Source organism: Sciurus vulgaris (genome assembly GCF_902686455.1).
Source record: "Sciurus vulgaris genome assembly, chromosome: 17".
Taxonomy (NCBI): domain Eukaryota; kingdom Metazoa; phylum Chordata; class Mammalia; order Rodentia; family Sciuridae; genus Sciurus; species Sciurus vulgaris.
In genome coordinates this window covers 74447500-74459727 of record NC_136478.1, presented here as the reverse complement: position 1 = coordinate 74459727, position 12228 = coordinate 74447500, and positions in this window count along the sequence as shown.

Below are 12228 nucleotides of genomic sequence, written 5' to 3'. Positions count from 1 at the left end.
CACTGATGGGGCGCTCACTTGCATCTCAAAGTCTCAGCTCCTGCCCCACTGTGCAACACCATACCCATCACAGCTCTTCATGTCCCGATCTCTCGCCTGATGGCTCTGTCCCCTGTCCTCCACGGCCAGGCGCTCCCTTCCTGAGCCAGTGGACTGCAGTGCCTGGACGCCCACGGCCCACTGACTGGCCCCTCAGCCAGCACACGCGTTGCTTCCTGCTTCCCTGATTAGATTTTGGTCATTTTTTTGCTGCTGTGACCAAAAGACCTGACTAGAGTAACTTCAGAGGAAAAAGTTTATTTGGGAGCTCCAGATTTCAGAGGTCTCAGTCCACTGACGTCACACTCCCCTCCTCAGAGCTCAAGGTGAGGCAGGACATCATGAGGAAGAGTGTGGCAAGGCAAGCAGCTCACACGATCGGGAAGCAGAACCTCCCCTTGCCGGATACAGCTGTCTACCCCAAAGCCAGGGCCCCAGTGACCACACCCTCCCTCCTGTTACTGCTCAGCTAATTCCATCAGGGGACTCCTTCCCTGCTTGGGTCAAGGGTCTCATGACCCGGCCGTTTCTCCTGTTTGTTGTCTCACACAAGCTCCTGGGGGACATCTTACATCTAAGCATAATGCAGATGGAGCCCTCGCATCCCTCCACCTCCTACTCACCCTCGCCTCACACGCACTGGGACGTCCATTGGATGTTGTTTAGGTCAGCCTTTGCGTCACTGTGACAAAAATACCCAGCAAGGACAACTTAGAGAAGGCCAGGAGTTTGGGGGCTCATGGTAAGCAGGTTCAGTCCATGGTGGGTCAAGTCCATTGCTCTGGGCCCCAGGGAACATCCTGGCCAAAGGGCTCAGCAGAGGAGAGCGATTCAGCTCACAGAAGAGCCAGGAAGCAGAGAGGCCCCGGGGAGACCCCCCCCAGGGCATGCCCCAGTGACAGTACCCACCCAGTCGGTCATCCAACTAGAGAGGACGGCTGGATCAGCGGCTTCACCCCGATACTCCTGCGTGCACCGGAGCTCTGGGGCCACCTCACACCCAGACCACAACACGTCTTGGGTCCACTTTACGTGTCGTGAAACACGTCTGTGTCTAGATGGTCTGTCTTCATTTAAAGTCTGTTCTGTTTGACATTCCTGTTCAGAGGCGGCACGCCTGCGTTGTCTGTCTCTCGTGTTCAGAATCCTTTGCCTCTTTCTGTGGACGGTCCCTCCATCTGCTCTCCAGTTTGCGACTGTGCCTCAGCTGTGTTTGCCATGCTCTTTGTTTTCTCTGTTTTGCGGACCTGACATCCCACCTGTTACTTTTTGGCTGGGTCTTATTAAAGTGTACGCAGACGGGTTTTAGGTCCCGTTCCGTCTGTTCTAACACAGCTGCTTCCCACGGGATCTGGAACACAGGGTGTTATTTTTCTTTCGAAATAATGTTCAAGAGAATCGCTATCACCTCGGCCATGGGTGCACTTCCCTCAGGGCCCTGGCTCTTATAAGTGCCTGAGTTAGGAGGGTCTGTCCAGGCGCCAGGGGCTGTTACGACTCAACCCACACGGCAGCCCCTCGGGACACACTTCACCTCCTGGGTGCTGGGGAGGGGAGCGGGGCATTGGCAGGGCGGTCTCGTGTTCCTCAGCTACTCACGGGTTTGGGCCAGGAGCCTGCCCTGGTTCCCCCGGGTGTCTGGACCAGAGCTGGGGTCCTGCAGGGTTGGGCAGTGGAGGGCAGAAGCAGACCCCGCAGTCGAGCTGCTTCCGCCTGTCACCCCACAGCACGCAGCCCGGCTGCCCCGCTGGGGCTGCCTCGGCTCTGTCCCTGCGCTCCATCTTTTGCCCTTGGGCTGTGCCGGCTGCTCTTGGAGCGGGAGGTGCTGTGCTGAGCTGGCTCGAGGAGCCAGAACTGGAGCTGGGCTCTGAGTCCACCTGGTCAGGGGAAGCTTCAGGAGCCGTGCAGGGCCTGCCCCACAGCCACTCTTGGTTCTGCAGCCCCTGTGCAGGAGCAGCACAGGGCACGGGTGGCAGGGCCAGGCCTGGAGAGGTGGCTCTACCTGACGCCGCGGCCTCCCGCACTGACCCAGCCCTGCTCTGCCCTGGCCCTCTGCTGAGGGTGCACACTGTCGAGCACACTTGCGAGGTGGCATTTGTCGTGCTTGCTGCCATATCCCCAGATGGCTGCGGGAGGGCAGGCCTCCCATGGCCCATGCGCATCTCCAGAACCTGGGATGCAGGTTCCCTGCACGCTGACGGGCCAGTGGCCAGTGTGCTACATCATCCCGGCACCAGGCGCAGGCTCCAGCCCGCTCACCGTGGCACGAGCAGCGGAGGACTGAAGGAGCAGGGCTCAGGTGTCCTGGGTGGAGCGCAGGAAGAGAACCGGCGTGGCCGCGTGGCTGTGGCCTCAGTGCTGCCCAGCGCCCCCATTGGTGAGGGAGCAAGGGGCCGCGTGCCCGTTGTTTCCAGGCTGGTGTGAACGGGACAGGGAAGACACGGGGTCCCTTGCTGCCTCCCGCTGTCGGGTGAGAGCCCCCAGGAGGACAGAGCGGGACCCTCCTCCAGCAGCGTGCCTGCGGGGGCCTCAGCGCCACGGACCAGGCACCGAGGTCCTCCTGGCCCTGAGCGCCTTCGGCTCTGCTTCAGCCTCGGCACCGCCTGGCTTAGCGGGTGTCCCCGCTCGCCCCGTCAGGTGCAGGAGGGGCCGCGTGTGGGGAGGGAGGGCTCCAGGCTCCTTCAGAAGGTGGCTCTGAAGACAGCCATGGCCGAGGTGGCGCCTGGGCAGTGATTTCCAGGGGTGGGGGCCCGTGAGGCGCGGAGGTGCAGGTGCACAGGGGCGAGGCTGTCCAGGCCTGGTGCCTGGGAGAGGGGACGTGTGTGGAAGCCAGTGCGGGCTCAGCGCTTGTGCCCACCAGAGCCACAGGCAAGCTGCTGGCCCTCAGTAGGACAGATGGGGTGTGGGGCGGCCCCGGCAGGTGGGGATGGGGGAGGTCCTCCTTCCTGTCTGTGGCTGGACACCAGCAGGGGAGCATGGGCCACCGTGGAGCCTCAGTGGTGTCTGGAGAGATGGGGGTGCGACCTGCCTCAGGAACGGGCCCAGGCCCGGTGGGGAGAGAAGAGGTGCACTTGGCTGTGCCTGGGCGACATGCTGCCGGAGGCAGAGGCTGGGGAGGCCATGCCGCGAGCCGCAGGGAGCCGGACAGACAGGCGGGGTGCAGTCTGGCCACCATGGCCACGGTGGCAGTCAGCCCACTGGGCAGGTGATGACCAGTGAAGTCACGGCTGACCCAAGTCAGGAACAGCAGCACTCAGGGCCAGAGCAAGGAGCAAGGCCCAAGTGACCCCGGAGAGGTTGTCATCCCCCAAGAACTTCAAGCATCAGGGCCGTGGGGACAGCAGGGCCAAGTCCACAGGGAGATGTGGAGATGGGCGAGGCTGGAGGCTTCTTGAGGTGCAGGAAGAGACTCAGTTCCCGTAGGAGTCGCTGTGGGTTGGGCCCAGGCTCTAGCCCAGGGAAGATGCTGGGAGAGGGGTGGTGTCCCTGGACACAGTGGAGCTGGCCGGCGTCCCTGCAGGTCGCTCCAGGGTGTGCTGGCCTCTCTGCCCACCTTGAGAGAGGTGCTGTGGCTGGGGTCGTCTGGGGTGGGTGGGTGGAAGCAGCTGCTCCCTGGGCCTGAGCGGTGGGTCACCTTGTGGTATGGGGCAGCGACACCTCTGGAGTGTGGTGCAGGCGGGCCCGGCGCCTTTCTTTTTGTCTTTGCTTTTGGATTTGAACAGAACCCAGGTCTGTTCTACCTCTGGGCCACACCCACAGCCCTTCTGTGGAGATGGATCTGTTAAGCTGGACAGGCACGGACAGGCAGACCTCCCTGTCCCTGCTACGACGAGAGCCGGCAGTCCTCAGGGCCTTCTCTGTTTTTCTCAATGAGCACGGCTTGCTTCATTCCGTCCCTGAGGTGGCCCTGCCTCTCCAGCTCCTGCCCCTTGCCCTCTGGAGGCAGGGACAGGTCCCCCTCCCCCACCGCCTGGCCCTGCCCTGGCTGGCAGGTTCCGTGAAGTGACTCAGCGACCTCACAGTGGTGGCTCCGCCCCATCACTGAGGTTCTGTGGGGCAGAGCTCCTTAGGGAATGCGCCCTCTCCTCCCTCTGGCCTCCTGGTGGTTTGGAGTGATGGACACAACTCCAGGTTCTCTGTTGCTCCTGCTGCTGTTCCCGCTGGGCCACCTGCCTCTCGTGTGCTTGGCTCAGGGAGATGGGGTTCGCGCCAACGGAAGCAGCAGCGACCTGACAGGTAGCTGCTGACTGCGTCCCCTTGAGAGTCAGCCGCTCGGGAGGCGGGTGAGTGCCCCTTTCACTGCCCCAGGTTTTCTCCTCAGGCAGTGAAGAGCCACCGGCTCCCGCCAGCCTCCCCGAGTCGCCCGAGTCGCCCGACAGGGCCTTCAGCTTCACTCATTCTGGCTCTCCACAGTTTTTCTCCCCTCTCTCAGGTGCGTGGCCTTGCTCGCCTGGGCGAGGGTGGAGCGCTGTTCCCGCAGGTCTGTGCAGTGCCACGGGCAGGCGTGCTGGGAAGCAGGCCCTGCGTCCTCCACTCCCTGCCAGCCTGCTCCTCCCGGCCTCTCCGCCAGCCCCATGGGGACCCCGTTAGGGACCGTACTTCCCTCCCAGGCCACTCAGCTTTGCTTTCTCACTTGAGAATGGACGCCGTCTATCTTGGAAGAGCAGAGCCAAGCCTGGCCACCTGTGAAGCCAGGCAACGCTCATCAGCAGCCTCGGCTCCGATGTGGGAGACGCGGTCTGCGTGGGGTCCGTGGGCGTCGCGTGTGCCGGTGTGCAGCCTGTGGGGTCCGTGTGCGTTGCGTGTGCCGGTGTGCAGCCTGTGGGGTCCGTGTGTGTTGCGTGTGCTGGTGTGCACCTGTGCCTGGGCAGGGGACACTGCCCTCGTCCACTGGCTCTGGCTCGTCTGCTGATGCAAAGCCCTGGGGCCTGAGATGTCCCAGCCCCTGTGGCTGCAAAGATGTGCCACATCCACACACAGTGCTTTCTGGTGTCGGGAGGTTTGTTCTCTGTGAATTGCCAAGGGCAGAACCCAGGGCCTGCGCCTGCCGGGCAAGGTCTGTGCCACAGAGCTGCGCCCAGGCCTGGCTCCTGCCCTGGGAGCCCTGGGTGCCAGCAGCACACCCACACTTTTGCCCAGCACCTCCCATGTGTCTCTGGGGCGTTGGGCTCTGCTGACCAGGAGCCTTACCATCTAGATACGTGGACGTGGTCAGGCTGCCTTGTCTGATGCCAAGCCATGTGCTCACCTTCCTGTTTGATCTCGAACCTGACTTTCTCTTTGATCCCCTTCAAAGCCATAACAGGAAAACCTGCTGGGCCCACCTTTGAGTCCACGGAGTTCCCGAGGAGTACAGGTAAGCTGGGGGATCCAGGAGGGTGGGAGTCCATGGACATCCAGGGCTGGGTGGGTGCTGGACACTCACCCCCGTGCTGGACCACCTCTCTGAGCAAACTCTAGCACAGTGCTCCCTTGGAGGGTCAGTGGTGAGAGTCCCACTCCACAGGTCAGGAGGCAGCAGGACTGATGCCAGCACAGGCGTGACCTCCAGCTTCCTGTGGGCGAGACGTGAGGCGCAGCCACACACGTGCTGGAGCAGCCTTTCCAACGGCACCTCTGCCTGGGCTTCCTCCCCTGGAGCACCCGAGGCAGGCCGCCTGGGTCCCACTGCTCCTGCAGCCTCTCAGACCCTGTGCTTCTCTTCTTTCCTTTGCTAAGGGCCTGGTGTGAGTTGGCTCCTCACCATCCCCTCTGTCTTAAACACACCCAAAGTCAGGAAGGAGCAGCCCAGGGGTGACGGCTCACGCTGGAGAGTGCGCCGCGCTCCTTCCTGGGAGGGTTGGCCCCCGTCGATGGGGAAGTGCTGTCTACCCATTTCCTCATCTTTGATGATCAGCTACCTGTCCTGCACATGCAGGGTCTTCCCAAAGCCCGGTGTACCTTTCGCTCCCTGGTTCCCAGCCCCCCGCCCCGGCACCTAGTGCCCTGGTCCAGCATCAGGACCCTACGTGTTCCGTGAGCCTGCACCAGGGATGGCCTGCAGAGAAGCTGCTGTCCCTGGGCTTCGGGGGTGGTGAGCTCTGACCAGGGCGGATGGTCTGTCTCATCAGATCCTGGAGAAGAGCAGCTTCTCCTGGCCCCTGAGCCCTGTTTTGTTTTGTTTTGTGGTGGTGGAGCTTCATTCTCAGTCATTTTTATCTTTATTTTGAGACAAGGCTGACCTCCTCAGCCTTCCCACTTGTGGGGGCCCCTAGCTGCTGATCATGTGGAGCGTTGCTACCTCCCTGTGACAAGAGGTGTGTGTTGAAGCCACACTGTCCCAGGTGATGGACCTAGGCCTGTGGGGCAGGTCCCAGGACTAGTGCCTTAGAAAAGGGGAATGGCTTGGCCCCTGTGAGGACAGCCGGGGTGCCCAGTGTCCAGCGCGAGTGGGGGAGCAGAGCTCTGTCCCACGAGCCCTCGGGATCACACTGCAGCAGGCTACATGGGATGCAGCACACAATGCACCTGCGTTCCCTCGCCGTGGCCCTCCCGTCTGAAAGCCAAGCCCACCTCCAGATCCTGCGGGTCCTCCGGGAGCGCACCGCGGTCCTCCCGCTTCTGTGGCAAAGCTGCTCTGACGCCTCTCCCGCGAGCCTGCTTCAGTCGGGCTTGGTTCTCACGCGCCCATCCTGCCTCTCCATGGTCTCTAACGGCCTCCCCGTGGCCACTTTCAGCCTCATGGCGCCTGACTGTGAAACCCCTTCCCTTCCCTCTGCAGCGTTCCTCTGTGAACACCCAGAGAGACAGGGAGTTGGGGGCAGGGAACGCGGCACCCACACCTCGCCTCTGAGGCTGGTCACGCTGCGCTCCGGGTGCCCAGGCCAGGGGTTGTGCGGGGGTCGAGCTACATGTCCGCCTCAGGGCTGAGCTGCAGGGCACTTGCAGCTGTCAGAAAACTCTCCATCCTGGTGCGGGGCGGCAGGACTCCTGGGCAGGGGGTGCTGCTCGCAGGTTTCTTTAGGCCCTCACAGTATGTGGATCCCCTGGCAATGTCACGACTTTTTAACATGAACAGCAATGCTGGAAAAACTACCTCACAGAAGGTATGGCAACAGCCATTTGAGAAGAGTGATTTGTAAAGTAGAAAGGTGAATTTAAGCAGCTTGCCACATCTACCCACTAGGTGTGCCTGCAATGAGATTTCATTCTTCACGCTTAAAGGACATCTCTTCCGAGCTGTATGAATGAATCTGGACTGGTACTGTATATTTTCATTGTAGAGGTCTTTCACCTCTTTGGTTAGATTGATTCCCAAGTATTTTTTTTTTTATTTTTTTTGAAGCTATTGTGAAAGGAGTTCTTTTCCTCATTTCCCTTTCAGATGTTTCATCACTTATGTATAAAAATGCTTTAGATTTATGCGTGTTGATTTTATAGCCTGCTATTTTTCTGAATTCATTGATGAGGTCTAGAAGTTTTCTGGAGGAGTTTTTTGGATCCTCTAAATAGAAAATCATGTCATCAGCAAATAGTGACAGTTTGAGTTCCTCTTTTCTTATTCATAACCCTTTAATTTCTTTAGTCAGTCTAATTGCTCTGGCTAGTATTTCAAGGACGGTGTTGTGAATAGGGTTGCTGTCCTGGATGAGTTCAGAAACACTGCCCACAATGTCATCCAGCAGGACGTAGAGTCCTCATGGACTGAAGCAGATTGGCCTGGCCCAGATCTGGGACGACCTCGAGCTGGAATCCATCAAGTGTACAGCAGACAAAGCATGGTCAAGTCCAGATCCATGGAACTCTGCACCTACCCTCCTGCTTGAGCTGAGATCTATTTGTTTAGGAATTTTGATTATTTGCTCTTTTGATCTTTGAATTATTAGAAATTTTACCTTGTGTTTTCTCATCCCAGTTCATCCTATAAAACAATCACCAACATTGGGGACAAAAAAAGAGGAAACTCTCCATCCTGTACCAGTGCTGGGAAAGGGGGAGAAAGAGGTCAAGCACGGGACGGGGTGTGGCCACAGCCACCTGAACCAGCAGGTTTTACATGAGGCTGGGTAATGTGCCTACTTTACCAATTGTCTTCTCCAATGTGCACAGACAGTAATTCCCTGGTGATTGTTTTAAGTTTCAGATACTGCAAAGAAGCGCAGTACATCTGAGCCTACGAAAACCAGCCACGGCTTCATAGCACAGACGATAACCCTGAAATCTGACTCTTGGAGCAGAGGTTTGTAGACTCTCACCTAACTCGCCCAGTGATCCCCTTTTACGACAGTACCAAATGACAGGAGGCCATCAAGGCTGATTCCTAGAACTAAGCCACTCTCCTTGCAGTGACATGATAACAGGTGAAGAATATTCATCAATGACAGGGGTTTCTCTGGGGACCAGAATGTCCCCAGATGGCAGGCGTCTCCATAGGGATCAGTATATCTATTAAGCAAGAGAAAGGGCTTTGGCCAAGGACTGGAGGTGGAGAAAACATGGTGTCAGAGGTTGTTGGGAAATCGTATTTGTAGATGTAGACTGTGCAATATAGCCTTAGTATTTAAAAAGCCAAGAAAACTATGTTTTTGATTTCGTCTCTTATTCTCTTTGTAATTCAGTGTGATTGACACACGGTAGTTGGTAATCCAGCTAAATGAGGTTTTTGAGCCCTTGTCTCCTTTCTGTGCCAGCAGTGATCCCACACAGGCCTGCTCTTGTTCAGGTGATCCTAATCGCGGGTGTGGCCTTCAGCACTGCTCTGGTGTGTGGGATCATGGTCTCCTACGGGATACAGTAAGTGCACGCGGAACACTCGCCACCCTTAGGTGACGACTTTGCCAGTGTGTCAGCGTCAAAGGACAACGACCTGTTGCTGTGCTAAGTTATTATAGTCATTGTACATTTCCAGACCCCTGTTTTCAAAATGCTGATCATGTTCAGGCTGGGTCATGATGTAACTGAAAAGGAAAAGAAGAGCAATGATACAACTTAGCATAACAGAAAACAGAAAAGTTTGCAGGTATTAAAGCAAAGGCCCGTTTTTGAACCCTCTGGACAGACACATGCTAGTTTGTGAAGAGAAACGTGTTTCCTATGGTGGGCTGGCCATGGGAGGGTGTTTGAAAGACTGGGGCCAGCATCCTCTGAGCATGGGGGTCTGGACTGACCTGATACTGTGGAATCACCCAGGCACAGGAGGAGGAGGTGATACTCTCTTTTTCTCTGCAAACTTGCTAATGCAGTCTGGGCCAACAGTAGCTTTTGGGGGAAGGCATTACATCCTCTCAGTACAAGTAAAGCTCTTTTAGGTAATTTTAAAATTAGTTATAAAATGGGGGCTGGGGTTGTGGCTCAGTGGTAGAGCACTTACTGAGCATGTGTGAGGCACTGGGTTTGATCCTCAGCACCACATATAAATAAATAAATAAAAGTAAAAAAATTGTCATAAAGTGACATTGTGCTGTAGGCCGAGTCTGCACACTGTGCTTCCTGCTCCCGGGAATTCCACCCACCTATCAGGAACAGCCCGGAAGTTCAAATGTATTTGCTCTTTGAGAATTAAGTGTGAGAACAAGGAACATATGTCACTAATGGGATATTTTTAGGGAAGCCACTCAAAGACCACCGTGGCATAGGTCAACTGAAGGCAAAAGGAGATGGAAGGTAAATGGGAGGTACTCTGCTAACTAGAGTGGAGCCTACTGATTGGTTCTGGGTTATCTGAGGTGACGATCTGTGTTGACTTAATGGTTGTGGCTGCAAAGTTCTGTGTTTCCTTACATGGGAAATGTGTTAAGGAATCCGCAGCTTCTAACGTAGCTCACTAGAACACTGCTGAGCTTCAGTGCTGGGTCAGATGCAGACCTGCCGTCAGCCCTGTGGCCATCACATCTGTCACCTGCCAGGGGCCCCGCAAGTTGCCTAGAGCCTGGGGCAGGAGGAAGAACACGTGGCCCAAAGAGCAGGCCTTTACGTCTGCTCTGTCCTGGCTTCTCTTTCCCAGAGGTAGATTTTGAAGATGCTAGTGGTGAGTTTGCTTTCATTTAAACCAGGAAGGTGAAATCCTAACGAATTCTAGTTTGGGTCTAGATATAATATTTAAACTTATGTTGTCACTTTCAGTTTTTAAAAAAGCATCCATTTCTTTAGTATTCTGGAAGTGAATAAGGATCATCAATAGGACCCCATCTTTAAGACTCATTATGGATTTGGGGGACATTCATTCTGACCTTTGAAAAGGTTGCAGTGCAGTATTCGTACTTGCGCCTGGGTGCTTCGCGCCCTCTGAACCCTGCGACTGAGGGGAAGGCGTCCCTCCACCCGCGTGTCACGAGCATCTGCGGCAGAGTTTACCAGCCCGTTCTCCCCACGCCAGCAAGTTCTGGATGCCCACACGACCATTCCCACTATGGTCTCTTGGAAACACACTAACCTTAAAGGACCTTCCGTTACCCAAGCCACACAGAACTGGAAGGGCAAGAATGTCAGGAAAAAGCAGGACCCTGTGTCATGGTCCACAGTGAGTAGGAGCAGCTCCAGGGTCCACTCCAGGACTGGACCCCAGTGGGCAGTGGCTTCCCTTCAGCAGCACTCAATTTAAGGGAGTGTCAAAACCTCAGCAATCAGGATAAGTACTTTTAAAGAGAGCACTTTTATGATTTCTATTAATGCAAAACAATACCCATAGTGTCCAAAATACCGACATCTTCAGTACAGAACCAGTAGCAGTGCTAGGCCAAGCCATGTCATGGAGCCTCAGCAAAAGGCTTCCTCCTGTCTGTATTTAAAACTTTGATGTTGTGTCTATTATACATTTTTGGTTTTAGTTTTTATTTCATGGCATACTACATTGGTGTTTTTTTCCAACCCCTTAAGTTTTGTACACAGTGTGAGTGTCTCATTCACTCCTAGTCCTGGCTTTGATCCAAGATTTGGGATTGTCAGACTCAGTCCTTCTTCCAGATTTCAGGCAGTCAGTGCAGAAGTCTGAGGTCTGCCCATGAGCAGTCTTATTTGAAGGTCTGACCCCCACCTCCACCCCACGCACCACCTCCCACAAGCAGCTCCTTGGCTGTTAAAATGGCACATGAGTAAGACAGTGGCTCATCGTGAAAACTGCACCTGAATCCATCTGTTCTGCAGCAGGTTGGTAAAGGCTGAGGAAAAGCAGCAGCTGGCAGTACTCTATGAAAACATTGAGATACCATTCTCATATGAGGAGGGCTCGGAGGACGATGGCCAGAATGAGTCCACCAATCTGCTTCCAGAGAACGAGGAGGAGCTGGGAAAGTACATCCGTTCAGGTAGCAATGGGCAGTCTGCCTGTCAGATCCAGGGTCACAGGGTCAGCCAGTAAGGGTCTGGATTTCCAAAAACAAAGACAGTGGGAGCTAATGGAGTTTGAGGTAGGGAAGACAGACGCCTGTGTCCATGCCTGGAGAAACGGCCACTCTCACCCAGTCCTGGAGGCTGAGGGTGGTGTGGCTGCTTGTTTCCTAATGCAGGGTAATCCAAGGACCTAGGACAGAGTTCAGGAAGCAAACCTACCAGAACAAAACTTTGCCTTAAACGTACTTGTTTCTGTGACCTTGTTCTCACATTTAGGACACAGACATGCAGACATTTTTCTTGCCTGTCTGCTGTGAAGGTGGGTCCAGGCCCACAGAACAGAGGCCCCTACCTGAGGGGTGCCTGCCAACTCTGAAGGGGTGTCCTGAATGCTCCTGTATGCTGATCTTTAAAAGCTCTGAGATTCTTGGACACCTGTCACAAACTTCTAGAGCAAACACTTGTAATTGTGTCTGATCCAGTCATACTGATATCCACCTCTGGATTCCCTCTAATGATTCCAGACATGGAGAGCCCCAAAGGGCTGAAAGGCCCGGGAGCCCTTGTCATGACTCACAAAAACTAGGTTTTTTTTTTTTTTTTTTTGCGGTGCTGGGGATCGAACTCAGGGCCTTGTGCTTGCGAGGCAAGCCCTCTACCAACTGAGCTATCTCCCCAGCCCAAAAAATATTTTTTTGATATCTTTTTGTTACATTGGATTATAACTTCTCTACGTTCTTTTTAAAAACTGGGCATTTATGAAGTTTTCATATACAAACAGGGAAATGACATTAAAATTAAATCTCCACTGTTCTTTTCAGACAAATAACATTCCCCATCCCAAGAAGCCCACTGCTTGTTCCTTTATTTTCCATGCTTCAC